Genomic DNA, 17,540 nt, shown 5'->3' with positions numbered 1-17,540 from the left:
CTCTTTTTCCCCTCCTATGAATAAATATGTGTCTGTTTTTCAGCAAAATATGTTAAAAGATTTACATTTCAATTTTAGATATGCAGGCCCTAAGTGGAATGTAACCCTTGAACAGCATTATGCATTATGTTCCTTGTGAAATAACAACAAGGTGGTGATTAATAATGCAGACAAAGGGGGAGCAGTGGTAGTATGGGATTAGGCACTGTATGTGCAAGAGGCCCCCAATTAGTTGTTGGATACACAATTTTATCAACTAATGGTTTTGCATCCCACAATACACTTTAAGAAGGATATAGATTCCTTTTTATCCCTAGCTTTGGAAGAAGGAATTATTACAAAAAATGCATTATATTATTTGACAGTGTCTGATCCTTCTCCTCAGTACTTTTACATGCAGCCTAAAATCAATAAGAATCCAACATGTCCTTTGGGCAGACCCACAGTTTTGGGTCATACCTCTTTGACTGAACATCTTTCTGCTTTTCTCACCCAATATTTAAAACCATTGTTTATTGGTATAAGATCTAAGATTAAGAATACTACTTACTTTCTCAATACTGTAAAGGAAATGCAATTGGAATCATGGTATATGTGTGCACTGGGGATTCATTCATATACTCAAAATACTGAAATCTCGAATTTCAGCATTTCGAGTGCATGAAGCCGAAACGTCAGAATAATGAAAGTGCATAAGAGTGAATGCGTATATGTCAAATCCGCACTTATACAGTGACGCTATGTTATGGGAAGTGTTTGAGATTTTTGTGTTCGGACTTTCAGGTGAGTGAGTGTATGTGAGCGTTTTTGTAACTTATATGTATGCGTGATGTGTGTATGTGTGTGTGTGTGTGTGTGTATCTGTGTGTGTGTGTGTGTGTGTGTGCGTGCTCGCATGCGAGGGACTGTAGAATGTGTGTGTTTGAGTTTTTTTTTTCTCTGTGCGATCTCGGAGTTAGCATATATAAGTAGGGGGGTGGGGGGCACAGCCCCCCACGTGGGGGGTGCAGGGGGCTTGCTCTCCTGTTTCTGTTTAATATAGGTATGTGTATGTGTGGTATTTTCTTGTGTTTTTGTTTTTTGTGGTGTAGGTGTTGTGGTTTGTGTGTGGTATAATGTATGTGTGTTTGGGTTTGTGATTTTAGGCTTTCTGGGTTTTCGGTGTTGTGATGGATTTGCTGTCATGCACTCGAAATGCTGAAATTCAGGATTTCAGCATTTTGAGTATATGAGGTGAAACCGTACACTGGACATTAAGTCTCTATACATGAATATTCCACACTGGGCTGATTTGTTGGCTGTTGATTTTTGGTTGAATAAACTATGTTTATATAGTCCTAGATTTAACACATTTTTGCTTTGTTTGACTGAGCACATTTTGAATAAAAATTAATCGTGACTGCTATCTTCAGTTAAAGGGTACAGAGATGGGGGCATCTTTTGCCTTCATATATATTGACCTTTTTATGGGGCACATAGAAGAGCAAATAATTTACGATGTCAGTCATAACATTTATTTGAATGAAATAGAAATCTGGTGTTATTACTGTGACAGCTGTTGGCTAGTGTGGAAATCTGATATTTTATATTTAGAAGAGTTTATACAGTATTTAAATGACAAACGGGATTTACAGTTTACTGTATCTTATGATATTGAACAGATTTCTGTTTTGGATGTTAATGTCATCAAAAATATTGATAGCACACTTACAACTTCACTTTTCCATAAAGAGTTTGATCATAATTCCTTATTGGATGCAAGTAGTTGGCATCCACCACATATTATTAGAAATATTCCTAGATCTCATTTTTTATGGATAAAGAGAATTTGTTCTTCTGTAGAAGAGTTGGGTAAACATAATGAAAAACCTGCAGTTAGACTTCAAACTAGGGGTTATAATAAAGCTGCTATAAATCAGACAAAAAGTTTGCTCATTCAGTGGATAGATCTGCCTTATTACAATATAAAACAAAGGACAAAAATGACGCATATATATGCCTAGTCACTAGTTCTGGTAGTAATACAACATTTTTTTGTAATTTGATTAATAAACATTGGCGAACATTTTTGGGTGATAACAAGCTGGCCAAACTATTACCAACACATTGTGTTTTTACATATAGATGAGGAAAAACATTAGACATTTTTTTGACTCCTTTAAAAAAAACATTTTACTCTGAATCTAATAAGCAATATTCTAGGGAGGGAATGCCAGCATTGGGTTGTTATCCTTGTGGACATTGTATAGTTTGTAAATACATTATGAAAATAAAACATTTTTTCATCTGCAAATACATCTAGTGTATTTGATATTTGTTGCTTGAATACCTGTACTTCTGAATGGGTTATTTATCTGGTAGAGTATAGTTGTTTTGCTTTTTATGTAGGAGAAATATCTAGGCAATTTAAGGTACATATTTTTGAGCATTTAAGCGATATAAAAAAACAGGATATCTAATGCTTTGTATAAACATATTTTGCAGCATTCCACAGCATTTTTTAGATTCAGTGCCATAGATCATATTTGCTTAAAGGGATTTAATAAGTTTGGTTGGCATGATATGTTGAATAATAAAGAACGTTCTTGGATTGCCAGCTTGTCAGCATTGTTCCCTTCTGGTTTAAATGATAATAAAGAACGTACTTGGACTGCCAGATTGTGGACATTGTTCCCTTCTGGTTTAAATTATGTATTTTGATTGGTCTTGTTTGGGGGATGGGGAGTGCTTTTTCTATATATCTTCATCTTCTTCTTTCGGCTGCTCCCGTTAGGGGCCGCCACAGCAGATCAACTGTTTCCATTTCTTCCTGTCCTCTGCATCTTGCTCTGTCACACCAACCACCTGCATATCCTCTCTCACCACATCCAAAACCTTATCTTGGGCCTCCCTCTTTTCCTGTTACCTGGCAGCTTCATACTTAGAATCTTTTTCCCAATATACTCTACATCCCTCCTCAACACATGTCCAAACCAACATAATCTTGCCTCTCCGGCTTTGTCTCCAAACCTTCCAACCTGGGCTGACCCTCTAATATACTTGTTCCTAATCCTGTCCATCCTTGTCACACCCAGTGCAAATATTAACATCTTCAACTCTGCCACGTCAAGCTCTGACTCCTGCCTTTTTGTCAATGTCACTGTCTCCAGCCCATATAACATAGATGGTCTCACTACCCTCTTGTAGACCTTCCCTTTCACTCTTACTGGTACTCGTCTTTTTCTATATATATATTGTTTACTTATTTCATGGTTCTTTTTTCTGTGAATTTGGCACTGATGAAGGCTTGTGCCAAAATGGATTTGCCTTTTTTGTGGAGATTTTCTTGATGCATTGGATTAAATATTAAATATTAAAGTATTTTTATACATTTAACAAATGAGGTGCTGGCTGCTTTTATGAATTGATTTGTGGTGCAGTGATCTCCCATGTTGGTGAGTACTAGGTGAAGGCCATTCCAGCCACTTGTGGGGGTGCAGACTAACTGTTACAGAGCATTTGTGTTTACAAAGTACAGGAACCTTAGTGTGAGTGTATTTGAGCTCATATATGTATCCCAATCTATGGAAGGATAGTTAAAGTCATCCATGCGTAGGATGTTCGGCTATATTATGAGTGACTCAAGTAGGTCCAGGTAGGCACTGTGTGGTTTTCAGGGTTAATGTTAGTGGACCTGCAGCTAAAAATGATGTGGGGGGGGGTCTTTCCTACAGATAGTTGGACTTGGAGTAACTCTAGGGAGTTGTACTGCTTAACCAGTCTTAAGGTGTATTTGTCTTTTATGTAGATGGATACACCTCCTTCTTTGGTACTTTCACTTTCATTTTGTGGCCTGAATGTGCGAAAGACATCATAGCCTTTCATGGCTGGAGTACTCTCTGTGATCCTAAACCATGTCTCTGTGACTGCACAAACATTGACATCTTCCCAAGTAAATAGTGCCTCCATTGAGTGTAGTTTCTGATTTACACTCCTATCATTAAGCAACATAGCCCTGAATTTTTCTTTTGAGGTCAGTTTTATGTCAGAAATCTTGATCTTATTACATTGCCTAAAAAAGGCACTATGGGGGACACGAGTATCTTGACCAGAAACAGAAAGGCAAGAGGTGACAGATGAAGACCATCCCTGGCAACGCATCATGGTCTGTCAACCATATCATCTCAGGCTAAGAACTACTGGATCCCCTTGGATTGACACCAGTAGCTAAGCCAATTATTGAAGGTGATAATTCTTTTGTTTGTACTGAGGCATCATCCACAATGAAGGTAGAATGCTGTTTAGGGCTATGGACATACTTGTCTGGGACACATAATCTGAGAACTCAGTCATATCTCTCTTCATATAGTCTAGTGAAGTACATCTCAAGTCATTTACTACAACATGGAGTAGGACAGAGGTGTTAACTATGCTTGTTGTTGAAAACTGAGTGAGTGCATGACTTTGCGGATCCTGGCACCTGACAGACAGGTGACTGTGACTTTCTACTTGTATAACCTGGTGAGGGGGACAGCTGTGTGTCTCACTATGGATTTGCATATGACCAATACATTGTTTTTCAGGTATTTTGCCTTAAGAGCTTAATGGGTGATAAAATGATAAGTTTATTTTTATGTGTTGTGGGTTTCATTGGGACTGCATTTGTGAGGTCTCTGCTCTTTTGGTAAGCTTCTGAGTACTTCTGTGTATGTGGGGTTATGTGTTGTCCACTTGGTTTGTTGAGGAGGTGAAGTGGGTGTGCTGACAGCCTGTTTGTTATCTGGTTTGTTGTTACCTGAGAGAGAGAGAGAGAGAGAGAGAGAGAGAGAAAGAGTATTTATTCTAGGTTAATTGTATAGTTACATCTCTCACATATAACATTTGTAAGTTATAGGAGTACATGGCTGCCAATATACATGAGGCAATAGAAGCCTAGCTATGTAAAAACACAAGTACCCTTCCCTTATTAAGCATATTAAGATAGTCATTGCTAGCAGAGCAATTTTGTGAGAAGCAGAAACTCGGCTTGTCTATGAGGGACATAGGTACCACCCCAGAGGTGACTTTACAATAACTCAACAAGTACTGAATGTTGCGTTTGAACAGGGTCATTGAGGAACACTGCTTCACACACAATGGGAGCCTATTGCAAAGGAGTGTGAGTTGCAGGTGGATATATCTGTCTCCCCAGCATGTTCTGTTTTTCACAGTCTAGGTTGGGAACCCTGGGGCAAGTTATTCCTGCCCCATTCGATTTGCATGGGTCCAGCATTTCTAGTAGGGAAGGGGCTGAGACTTCTCTGTAGGTCAGACATAGCTCAGCTCAAAGCAGCCTGCAGGATATTGAGTACAGTGACAGGTCTTGTAGTCTTTTCATGTATGTGAGGTCTGGAGGATCTGCATTCTCCCAGTCACAAACCTCTATTTTTCCCCAATTGCTGCAGATGTCTGGTGAAGTACAGACAGAAGGGAGTCTTGTACTCAGTTAGTGGTCTGATAAAGGTGGAGTATAACAGAGCTATGACCTCCCTGTTCTTGGATGTGATGTCCATATGTATGAGAACACAATGCAGACTGTGTGTCTCCACAGTATGGACCCATAGTGATGAAAGTGTAGATTGCTATGTACATGTGTTCACACGTTTCACAACACTGTATTTGAGCTGAGAGGGGCGCTATGTGTATCATAATTAGCAGGAGTACTTCATTGCCAAAAGGGACAATGAGGCATTGTTTGCTGTAAGCTTCAGTCTGTGACTTTGGCACCACTCATTTGTGTGTGTCAGCCCCTTCTGTAATATGTTACCATCATTGGGGGAATCTATAACAGTTAACAATCCTCTGCAAATGTGGTAAAGCACAGGCAATCTGCCATTGTCTGAGCTTCAGGGAAGTAGTTTCCACACATTTGAGTGCCAAGCACAGATCCTTGAGGTATTCCATTGGTAAGTGGCTAGTGGGAGGAGTGCAGTCCCCAACTTTGACAGTCCATGTTCTGTTGGTGAGCCAGTTAGCTATCCAGCTAGTGCTGTATGGCTTAATTCCCAGATGGAGCATTTTCACTATGAGACATGAATGTGGGATATTATCAAAGGCCTTGGTTAACTGAACATAGGTGGTATGTCCTGTTATCTGTCACCCAGGTCTTCAGGGTTAGTACCAAAGAAGTCTACAATGTTCAATAAACAAAACTGATCCTTGACAAACACAACACCGGTCAACCAATCTTTGTTGAAAGTCACCTATGTCCCTGTGGATAAAGTCAATGCAGATAAGGCTTGTTAGGCTTATGGGTCAATAGCTGTAGTTCTGCATATTACCAGATTGATGTACATTGTTTATGACATAACATTTGATATTACTTTTTGTAGTGTAGGTGATATATATGTGGAAGGTGACACAGGGGTTGCAGGTTTGCAGGTAGCAAAGTGTATACACATGCAAGATACTTTTGTTTGAAATACGAGCCGCATTGCTAAAGTCTGACAGTTAGTAATTCAGTCTGTGAAAATCAGCTACTACTTAACAGACTCTGTGGCAGCAGATGTTAATGCATTGATACTTTTCTTTTTGGGGTCAGATGGTTCCAATCAATTTTTCTCTCTTTTTTTCCTAGTGTTTACATGCTGCACCACTAAGTGCAAACAGAGAAAACAGATATAAATGAATGTCAGGTTTGGCTGTGTTTATCTGGTGCGTGCGAAGTGCAGCAGTGTGCAAACTGGCCCACCCAAAAAGCAAATGGGACCCAGACACCCAAAAATATAAACCAGATGCATTCAACTAATACTATTAGGCTTCACGGAAACCTGCTAAGTGACATTGTGCTGCGATTAATCTCTAATTTCTCCACATGTTTTTGGCTTCTAATACCATGATGGGAATAGCCCTCATTCATATGTCAAAGTATGATTAAAGTTCATGAAATTAGTATTTTTTCAGTCTTTGATGTCAGCAAGAAGTGCTCTTCGAAGTCCCTGCAATGTGCCCAGTAATGACTCCTTCTACAATTTGTATGGAGTTACATGTATTGGTAACATATCTAAATATGATTGTAGATTCTTTTTTATAAGACCCGTTGCTCCTACTACTATTGGGACTGTCTGGGTATCTTACTTGCACATTGCTCTTGTTTCTGCCTGCAAATCCTGATATTTTATTACTTTGTGTCCCTCTGTATGCTAGACACTGTAGTCACTGGGTGTGGCAATTTCAATGATAAATGCTATTTTTGTCTTGTTTTTCATGGACCACTATATCCAGTTTTCTAGTATCTGTCTTTTGAACTTTTGGTAATGGATGATCCCATGTGATGTAGACTTCATTATTTTCTATGATGCTTTGTGGTTTAGATTTCCAGTGTTTTTCTGTCTCTTCAGTACCATAATGTTTGCACAATTCCCAGTGCAACAGTCGCCACATTATTATGCCTTCCAGTATACAGTCCTTCTGCCATTAGTATATCACAACCAGCAAGGTGTGAAACTGTTTCCAATTCTGTTTTACAAAACCTAAATTTGTCTGTTTCACCCACATGTTCAATGAACTTTGTAAACCACTGCTCACAAACACGATCTGCTAAAAACAACCATCCAAATATGCTCAATAAGGATACTTGTGTTTTTACACAGCTGACTTCTAAACATATAAGTGCTATTAGGCTAGTAGCCTTACATGAACCTATGAAGCTACGTGCTTGTGCAAGCCTCACAACCTGTTGACCCCCACATGGCCTGCTGATGTCATCTACTACAGGTTCATCTGCAATCTTCTATAAATCAGACATGTGCCATGGTGCTTGTGTAATGTACTGTTTCTGTAGTCTGTGTACATAGATAAGTAGGGGTTCTGATCTCACCCCAATCAACTGCACACACGCACACACGCGTGCGCACGAGTGTGTGTGTGTGTGTGTGTGTGTGTGTGTGTGTGTGTGTGTGTGTGTGTGCGCAAGTGTGTGTGTGTGTGTGTGTGTGTGTGTGTGTGTGTGTGTGTGTGTGTGTCTGTGTGTGTATGTGTGTAGTGTTGCTTGGCATTACAGACAGCATTTTATATGAGCATTAGTGACGCTGTCATCTTCTCAACAGACATTGCAGTTGTCAGCTATACCACATTTTTGGATATGCTGTACTACCACAATGGCAAGGTCAGAGACTGTCCTAGGGGCCAGACAGAAGCCAGCTGATCCTATACAATAGAGTTTGCACTGACATGACTTTTAATCTATCCACATACATCATGGCATGGTGTGTAGACCCTGTTATTTAGCAGAGAAATCCCTGTGGTCACTCCAGATGCTACACGTGTCTGGTAAGTACTCTATTAGTGCTGTAATGAGGTTTGACTACAATGCTGTCATACAGTCCGAAGGTCTCAATATGATGATGTGACTTATGATGTGCACAACATAGGCAAAAGCAGTATGGACACTTGGTGGTCAAAGTTTAGATTGGCTATCTAAATGTGTTGCCAGTGCTTGCTTCACTGAGTTTCTGCACAGCAGGACTATTGTCAATGCTGTGATTAACATGGAACTCTACTTTTCATATAGACATCATTACAAACACATATTTCTGCATTTATTTGTACATTGTGTGCCTTTTGTCACCATTCATTTGTGTGTGTTAGCTCCTACCTACACTGCGTTATTATCATTGGTGGATTCAGTGATTGCACACAATATGCAAGAATCAGCAAACTTGGTAAGCCAAAGGCCATATACTTTAGCCTAAACTGTCAAGAAATATAGTTCAAACATTGAAGGGCCAAGCACAGAACCCTGGGATTTGCCAATGATGATAAAGTTGATTCACCAAATTTCACATGATGTGTTCTGTCTGTGATATATAGAATACAAATGGAGAACACCGACTGCTGCAATTATGATTTTTTAAAAAATCATAATTGCAGCAGTCGGTGTTCTCCATTTGTATTCTATATGTCTTTTTGGTGAAGAAGTGGAGGATTTGTGTATATTTTTTGTGTTCTGTCTGTGAGCCAGTTGTTCACCCATCAACTGACGTCAGGTTTAATCCCCAGCTTGGGGGTTTCCTCAATGAAATCTGCATGTATGATTGTGTCAAATCCCTATGCCAGATCACAATAGGCATAGGAATCCATGTGCTGTGACAACATCATCGATCAACTATGGTGTGACCCAGCACATACACCTTCCTGATACAGTTAAATACACAGTTCAACAAGCCCTCCACATGGCCTATGTTCCCATACAAAGGTGTACATCAACATGCATCCACCTAAGTTGGGGGGACGGCACCTGATGCATGCATGTATAGGGACATCCTGACTCTCTTCAACTATGAGGTAGATGAACATGTCATCATGGACCTCTTCTATATGTACACTATTGCACAATGTGTACCAACTAGTGTAGCTGTGTGCAACAGACCTGTGTGAGTAGTTATTGCTACGTCAGATCCATTACATCTGATAGATGTTCTCAAAGAGATTATCAAGAGCATACATGATGACAGCGGTATCATCATGTGGAACTTGGACATGTCAAGATATTTGACAAAATTTACACTGAGGTATTCGATCAACACTGTCATATGTGGCCATGAACAGCTATATCACCAAATGAGTAGACCGGTGTATGACATAAGTGGCATCACACTATTTTGAAATGTATGACATGGCATATATCTCAGGTCCAGTGATCAGGTCAATACATCTGGGTATCTGCTAGGCCCTTTCCTGCCCATTAGTTAAGTGATGGGCATCACAGATGACATACATATGCTGTGTCCAAACAGCTGCCTGAAGGACTACAGCTTGTGGGCAATCATTGACACCAACTATGATATTTGTATAATACAGACAGTATCAACACATACCAGAGGCTGCTGCCACTGACATGACAACACCTCCATTGATGAGACACATGGAGGGATTTGTTGATTCAGGAAACAGACACACCACCCAATTATAATGTGGACAACACACCCTATAATCAGACAAGGATGTGCCTGTGTCCTGGGGTAGAGGTTAAGTGGTACATCTACCAGCATATGGTCATAGTGCTGACTACTCCCTTGAATATAACACAACTAGTGGGTATGGGAAGTTCATGCACATCAGAAGTCATAATAACTTCATGGTTCCCAGACTTCTTCACACCAGTAACTGTGTACAATGCACCCTCCTTCATGTACCTCACTATACATCCTCCAGTGATGTGTACCTGAAGTCTACCAACTTTGTTACAGTGCATTGTTGCACAGCTGATTGGCTATACCTAGGTATACTTTATGGGGAATTTACGTGACTGTCTGATGGTTCAGAACACCAATAAGTTCATAGGTGTTTACTAGGCTAACAACCACAAGGGCCTTATTAAGCCTAGGCATGCATCCCAAATCTTTGACAAGTTATGATACCCTTGATAAGTATAAGCAGGGGCTTGGGAGATTAACCATTTTAGGTTGCCTGTGTCCATCAGATACACAGGTGCTAAACCAGGGATGAATTTCCTCTTCCCCATCCAATTGACCAAGTTGCACTTGAATTGGGTTAGGGAGGAACTCTGCTTCACATGGATGGGGAGCCTGTTCCAGAGATGGGGTAGTCTCTGGGACACATACCTGTCTGTTTAGAAGGAAGTATTTATATCACAGACACGGTTTATGTATTTAGAACAGCTAGCTCTGGTGTTGTTTGCTTTGTGGATATGCAGGAGGTCCATCAGATTGGGGTCTGACAATGCCCCATATTCCTGGCATAGATGTTTCATCAAAAGCCTGTAGGAGACAGAATGCACGGATAGGGCCTTGAGGTGGTCTGCATAGGCCATTTTATGTATGCCCTGTATTATTTTAGTGAGTAACCTGTGTGGACATTCCAGTTGTTGGATATGCCTAGTTAGGTACATACCAAAGGGGGCATTGCACTGAATGATAGGTCTGATGGATGCTGAATACAATAAAACAATGACTTCCTTGGACTTAGATGCCATACCTTTGTTTATACGTTGTGCAACACAAATAATTTCCTCACTACTGTAGACACTGTCTATGTGTGTTCCTAAGTCCCTGACTACTGGGTCAACTCTAAGGGGTGTGTTGTCAATATGACAGTTAACATGGATGGATGACTTCATGAAGGATAACTATTATGCATTTCTTGGCATTTAGTTTTAGTCCATGGCTCTGACACCAGTTGCTTGTCTGTGTTAGCCCTTCCTGGAGGACATTTGTGTCAGTGTGGAATTCAATGACAGCTCAAAATTTGCAATCATCTGCAAATGTAGTCAACCAGAGACCACTGACATTGGCTTTGACTTCAGAGAACTAAATGCTAAAAAGCAACATTCCAAGGACCAATCCCTGAGGGACTCCACTTGTGACTGGCCTCTTTGTAGAGGTGGACTTCCCAGTTTTAACTTCCTGGGTTCTATCTATGAGACAGTTGACTATCCACCAAGTGACATACAGGTTTGTACCTAAACTCTTGAGTTTATCAACAATGCCTGAGTGGGGTATTGTGTCAAATGTCTCAGATATGTCAGCGTAGGCAGTGTGAACCATTTTGCCCTCATCCATCACTTTGCTGACCTTCTCAAAAAAGTCCACCAGGTTAAGTAGGCATGACCAGCCTTTGATGAAACCAAACTGGGTTGGGTTAAGTGTCTGGAAGTTTACTATATCACTTCTGATCATTTCCGTGATAATTCTTTCCATGGCTTTACATACAAGACTTGTGAGACTTATGGTTCTGTAGTTTCCAGGGTCTGTAGATGGCCCACCTTTGTGCAGAAAGAAGAATGTTGTTCTTCCTTCATGAGGCATGAAGCATGTTTCGAGACTACAGTTAAATAGCAATTGCAGAGGTCCTGATAGGTCATGTTACATGCTATTTAGAAGGCATCTTGGAATATTGCCTGTGTCCATTTTTGCAGGGTTCTTGGCCTTAGAAAGTTGTTACACCAGATGCATCTGTGCTACCTGTTCAGCTTATGCACCCACAAAATAAACAGGTGTTTGACATCATTAATAACATGTATATCATTTGTAACAGTGTGGATTGTAGCATAGATATATGGCATGCACACAAGGCAACTATTGTGTATTGCCCATACTGTCATATACAGATATAGCAGTGTCCTCCCTAACACCTTCTGCAGATATTACAGTACGAGGACAGTGTGTGTGTGTGTGTGTGTGTGTGTGTGTGTGTGTGTGTGTGTGTGTGTGTGTGTGTGTGTGTGTGTGCATGTGTGTGTGTGTGTGTGTGTCTAGACAGCAGAGCAGGTGTGTATATATTCTTCAATTACTTCTGTAATTACATAAATTGCTAGTATTTTTATACTTGCTCATGCCTACACACCCATATCATACAGGCCTCCCAACCTCGTCTCCCACAGGGCCTGTTGTTGTTATCTAATATAAGTTCACCTTCCCTTTTATGTAAACGAGACTTGTGCTGTGGTGCTTGTGTTAAGTACTGTGTTCTGTATTCCATGTACTAATGGAAGGGGTTCTCACTGCAGTCAACTAAGTGTGTGTGTGTGTGTGTGTGTGTGTGTGTGTGTGTGTGTGTGTGTGTGTGTGTGTGTGTGTGTGTGTGTGTGTGTGTGTGTGGTGTTGCTTGGCATTACAGACAGCATTTTATATGAGCATTAGTGACACTGTCATCTTCTCAACAGACACTGCAGATGTCAGCTATACCACATTTTTGGATATGCTGTACTACCACAATGGCAAGGTCAGAGACTGTCCTGGGGGCCAGACAGAAATTACCTGATCCTATACAATACAGTTTGCACTGACATGACTTTTTATCTATCCACATACATCATTGCATGGTGTGTAGACCCTGTTATTTTGCAGAGAAATCCCTGTGGTCTCTCCAGCTGCTACATGTTCCTGGTAAGGTACATGTAAAAGTGAACAGTATACTCTATTAGTGCTATAATTAGGTTTGACTACAATGCTGTCATACAATTCTAAGATCTCAAAATGATGATGTGACTTATGATGTGCACAACATAGGCAATAGTAGTATGGACACTTGGTGGTCAAAGTTTAGATTGGCTATCTAAATGTGTTGCCAGTGCTTGCTTCACTGAGTTTCTGCACAGCAGGACTATTGTCAATGCTGTGATTAACATGGAACTCTAGATAGACATCATTACAAACACATATTTCTGCATTTATTTGTACATTGTGTGCCTTTTGTCACCATTCAGTTGTGTGTGTTAGCTCCTACCTGCACTACGTTACCATCATTGGTGGACTCAGTGATTGCACACAATATGCACAAATCAGCAAACTTGGTAAGCCAAAGGCCATATACTTTAGCCTAAACTGTCAAAAAATATAGTTCAAACAGTGAAGGTCCAAGCACAGCTCCCTGGGGTTTGCCATTAATGGTAAAGTTGATTAACCAAATTTCACATGATGTGTTTTGTCTGTGAGGCAGTTGTTCACCCATCAACTGATGTAAGTTTAATCCCCAGCTTGAGGGTTTCCTCAATGATATCTGCATGTATGATTGTGTCAAATCCCTAGGCCAGATCACAATAGGCAGTATGCACTGTATTACCTTTGTCCAGGCCTATCATATGGAATCCATGTGCTGTGACAACATCACCAATCAACTATGGTGTGACCCAACACATACACCTTCCTGATACAGTTAAATACACAGTTCAACAAGCCCTCCACCTGGCGATGTTCCCATATAAAGGTTTACATCAACATGCATCCATCTAAGTTGGGGGGACAGCACCTGATGCATGCATGTATAGGGACATCCTGACTCTCCTCAACTGTGAGGTAGATAAACATGTCATCATGGACCTCTTCTATATGTACACTAGTGCACAATGTGTACCAACTAGTGTAACTGTGTGCAACAGACCTGTGTGTGTAGTTATTGCTACGTCAGGCCCATTACATCTGATGCATGTCCTCAAAGAGATCATCAAGAGCATACATGATGACAGCAGTATCATCATGTGGAACTTGGACAGGTCAAGATATTTGACAAAAATTTACACTGAGGTATTCGATCAACACTGTCATATGTGGCCATGAACGGCTATATCACCAAATGAGTAGACCGATGTATGACATAAGTGGCATCACACTATTTTGAAATGTGTAACATGACATATATCTCAAGTCCAGTGATCAGGTCAATACATCAGGGTTATCTGCTAGGTCCTTTCCTGCCCATTAGTTAAGTGATGGGCAATCATTGACTCCAACTATGATATTTGTATAATACAGAAAGTATCAACACATACCAGAGGCTGCTGCCACTGCCATGACAACACCTCCATTGATGAGACACATGGAGGATTTGTTGATTCAGGAAACAGACACACCACCCAAGTATAATGTGGACATCACACCCTATAATCAGACCAGGATGTGCCTGTGTCCTGGGGAAGAGTTTAAGTAGTACATCTACCAGCATATGGTCATAGTGCTGACTACTCCCTTGAATATAACACAACTAGTGGGTATGGGAAGTTTATGTACATCAGAGGTCATAATAACTTCATGGTTCCCAGACTTCTTCACACCAGTAACTGTGTACAATGCACCCTCCTTCATGTACCGCACTACGCATCCTCCAGTGATGTGTACCTGAAGTGTACCAATTTTGTTACAGTGCGCTGTTGAACAACTTATTGGCCATACCTAGGTATACTTTATGGGGAATATATGTGACTATCTGATGGTGCAGAACACAAATAGGTTCATAGGTGCTTACTAGGCTAACAACCACAAGGGCCTTATTAAGCCTATCCATGCTTCCCAAATCTTTGACAAGTTATGATACCCTTGATAAGTATAAGCAGGGGCTTGGGAGATTAACCATTTTAGGGTGCCTGTGTCCATCAGAGACAAATGTGCCAAACCAGGGATTAATTTCCTATTCCGCACCCAATTGACCAAGTTGCTCTTGAATTGGGTTAAGGAGAAACTCTGCTTCACATGGATGGGGGCCTGTTCCAGAGATAGGGTAGTCTCTGGGACACATAGCTGTCTCTTTAGAAGGAACTATTTATATCACAAACAAGGTTTAAGTCTTTAGAACAGCTAGTTCTGGTGTTGTTTATTTTGTGGATATGCAGGAGGTCCATCAGAGTGGGGTCTGACAATGCCCCATATTCCTGGCATGGATGTTTCATCAAAAGTCTGTAGTAGACAGAATGCAGGGATAGGGCCTTGAGGTGGTCTGCATAGGCCATTTTATGTATGCCCTGTATTCTTTTAGTGAGTAACCCATGTGGACGTTCCAGTTGTTGGATATGCCTGGTTAGGTACATACCAAAGGGGGCATTGCACTGAATGATAGGTCTGATGAATGCTGAATACAATAACACAATGACTTCCTTGGACTTAGATGCCATACCTTTGTTTATACGTTGTGCAACACAAATAATTTCCGCACTACTGTAGACACTGTCTATGTGTGTTGCTAAGTCCCTGACTACTGGGTCAACTCTAAGGGGTGTGTTGTCAATATGACAGTTAACAAGGGTGGAAGACTTCATGAAGGATACTATTATGCATTTCTTGGCATTTAGTTTTAGTCCATGGCTCTGACACCAGTTGCTTGTCTGTGTTAGCCCTTCCTGGAGGACATTTGTGTCAGCGTGGGATTCAATGACAGCTCATAATTTGCAATCATCTGCAAATTTAGTCAACCAGAGACCAGTGACATTGGCTTTGACTTCAGAGAACTAAATACCAAAAAGCAACAGTCCAAGGACCAATCCCTGAGGGACTCCACTTGTGACTGGCCTCTTTGCAGAGGTGGACTTCCCAGTTTTTACTTCCTCGGCTCTGTCTATGAGACAGTTGACTATCCACCAAGTGACATACGGGTTTGTACCTAACCTCTTGAGTTTGTCAACAATGCCTGAGTGGGGTATTGTGTCAAATGCCTTGGCCATGTCAATGTAGGCAGTGTGAACCATTTTGCCCTCATCCATCACTTTGCTTACCTTCCTAAAGAAGTGCACCAGGTTAAGTAGGCATGACCTGCCTTTGATGAAACCAAACTGGGTTGGGTTCAGTGTCTGGAGGTTTACTATATCACTATTGGTCATTTCTATGATAATTGTTCCATGGCTTTACATACAAGACTAGTGAGAGTTATGGTTCTGTAGTTTCCAGGGTCTGTAGATGGCCCTCATTTGTGCAGAAGGATGACTGTTGTTCTCCATTCATGAGGCATGAAGCATGTTTAGAGGCTACAGTTAAATAGTAATTGCAGTGGTTCTGATAGGCCATGTTTCATGCTATTTAGAAGGCATCTTGGGATATTGCCTGTGTCCATTTTTGCAGGGTTCTTGGCTTTAGAAAGTTGTTACACCAGATGCGTGTGTGCTACCTGTTCAGCTTATGCACCCACAACATAAATAGGTATTTGACATCATTAATAGCATGTATATCATTTGTAACAGTGTGAATTGTGGCATAGATATATAGCATGCAGACAAGGCAACTATTGTGTATTTCCCATACTGTCATATACAGGTATAGCAGGGTCCTCCATAACACATTTGGCAGATATTACAGTACCAGGACAATGTGTGTGTGTGTGTGTGTGTGTGTGTGTGTGTGTGTGTGTGTGTGTGTGTGTGTGTGTGTGTGTGTGTGTGTGTGTGTGTGTCTAGACAGCAGAGCAGATGTGTGTATCCTTTAATTACTTCTCTAATTACATAGATTGCTAGTATGTTTATACTTGCTCATGCCTACACACCCATATCATACAGGCCTGACAACCTCGTTTCCCACAGGGCCTGCTGATATCATCTACTATAAGTTCACCTTCACTTTTATGTAAATGAGTCTTGTGCTGTGGTGCTTGTGTTAAGTACTGTATTCTGTATTCCATGTACTTAGGTAGGGGGTTTGTTCTCACTGCAGTCAACTAAGTGTGTGTGTGTGTGTGTGTGTGTGTGTGTGTGTGTGTGTGTGTGTGTGTGTGTGTGTGTGTGTGTGTGTGTGTGTGGTGTTGCTTGGCATTACAGACAGCATTTTATATGAGCATTAGTGACACTGGCATCTTCTCAACCAACACTGCTGATGTCAGCTATACCATATTTTTGGATATGCTGTACTACCACAATGGCAAGGTAAGAGACTGTCCTGGGAGCCAGGCAGAAGTCACTTGATCCTATACAATAGAGTTTGCACTGACATGACTTTTAATCTATCCATATACATCATGGCATGATGTGTACACCCTGTCATTTTGCTGAGAAGGCCCTGTGGTATCTCCAGCTGCTACATGTGACTGGTATGGTACATGTAAAAGTACACATTATACTCTATTAGTGCTATATTGAGGTTTGGCTACAATGCTGTCATAAAATCCTAAGATCTCAATATGATGATGTGACTTATGATGTGCACAACATAGGCAATAGCAGTATGGACACTTGGTGGTCAAAGTTTAGATTGGCTATCTAAATGTGCTGCCAGTGCTGGCTTCACTGAGTTTCTGCACAATGCTGTGATTAACATGGAACTCTACTTTTCAGATAGACATCATTACAAACACATATTTCTGCATTT

The sequence above is a fragment of the Protopterus annectens genome, chromosome 3.part0 (genome assembly GCF_019279795.1).
Source record: "Protopterus annectens isolate FY-2018-M chromosome 3.part0, PAN1.0, whole genome shotgun sequence".
Lineage (NCBI taxonomy): Eukaryota > Metazoa > Chordata > Ceratodontiformes > Protopteridae > Protopterus > Protopterus annectens.
Note: the sequence above shows the minus strand (reverse complement) of the source record.